The sequence below is a fragment of the Penaeus monodon genome, chromosome 30 (genome assembly GCF_015228065.2).
Source record: "Penaeus monodon isolate SGIC_2016 chromosome 30, NSTDA_Pmon_1, whole genome shotgun sequence".
Lineage (NCBI taxonomy): Eukaryota > Metazoa > Arthropoda > Malacostraca > Decapoda > Penaeidae > Penaeus > Penaeus monodon.
This window is the reverse complement of record NC_051415.1, coordinates 22506698-22508165: the sequence shown is the minus strand read 5'-3', so window position 1 is coordinate 22508165 and position 1468 is coordinate 22506698.

Below are 1468 nucleotides of genomic sequence, written 5' to 3'. Positions count from 1 at the left end.
ATATGGAGATATAATATATAAGACGTCTCCGGCTTTCGGAACTCCAGTGTGTAGAGCTCAGGTGGCGACACTACACCGTGGAGACAACGCCTGGAGATTTATTGCTCTGCCCCCGACGCCACCAACTTGCCTATGATTTTTTTTTTATTCCTGCGTATTTGATAACTCTTTCCCCCGGCACTTGTTCATTCGATGGACTGCGATAAGGAAATTGTTCCTTGTATATGCCTAGACCGACGCTGCTCCCGGGGGCATGTGGTGTGCAGTCAGAGCGGGAGCCTTTGTTGACGCGGACCAGGAATTCCGGCACAAGATGAATCCCATCGACACAAGAGGTCCCCGGCCATTCTAAACGATCCTTGGAAGTCTGGTCCACCACGGCCTCTCCGCTCTTGACCAGCTACTGGCTGAACCTTTTTCTCCCGATGCTTTATCCAGTGTCCAGGGCTCTGAGTATGTGTTGGCTAGAGGACGCATATGTTTGTGTGTATGCGGAAGAGTTTGCAGCGCGTGTGCTCGTTTGCACTTGGATGTTGTCGGACCCGAGGTGAGAACCCATTGACCCCGACATTTAATGGCTCGTCTCTTCCTGACGTCTTCCCTTGTGTGAGGCTCCCTCGCGCGGTGCCGCTCTTCCCTCGCTGAGTCCCTGCCCTTAGTCGGCCCTTCCCAATGGCCTCCTTTTCTGTGGCAGCCTAATGTCGTTGCCCGCGTGTGCATCAGACGCCGCTTCTTGTGGGCGTCCTCGTGAGTGAACGGCGTGTATTCAAGAGCCATTTCGTGGGCACGGGCATTGCATCATGTTGCGTGGGCGCTGCTTCCCCGTGGGCGGTGGGATCGTGCCCCCGCCCCCTCGTCGAAGCATCGAGCCATAAGGCATCCGCGGTAAAAGGTTGTGTCGAGAGATAGTTTTAAAGTTAAAAGTGTAAACCATCGTTTGTCTTCCGTCGTATGAATATTAATGACATGTTTTCTTGTTTCAGGTATGTTTGTGAACCCGGTTGTTTCAGCACACATCTTCCGACGTTTATGTAAGTAACGCAAACCACTTTTGCTTTTAAGAAAATGTAAATTCAACGACATCTGGGTACGCAGCAGAACAGAGCTTCGTCTTTCGTTGTGTATCATTTAGTTACTCAGGTACGATTCTTCTTCTTTTAAATGTAGAATGTAGACAGGATGGCTGGGATTGAGAGGCCTTCGATGTGCAGAGTCTTATTCCTTCTTGGTTTTAATACTCTGTTTTTTCACTTTTTCCTTTTCTGTGTATCAGGATTCCGATATATACTGTATTAAGGAGAGGGAGGAGGGAGTAGAGAAGAGGGAAGATGGAGGAGTGAGAGAAGAGAGGGGGGAGGAGTGAGAGGAAGAGGGGGGGAGGAGTGAGAGGAAGAGGGGGGGAGGAGTGAGAGAAGAGAGAGGAGGGAGGAGAGGAAGAGGGGGAGGGAGGGAGTGAGAGGAGAGAGGG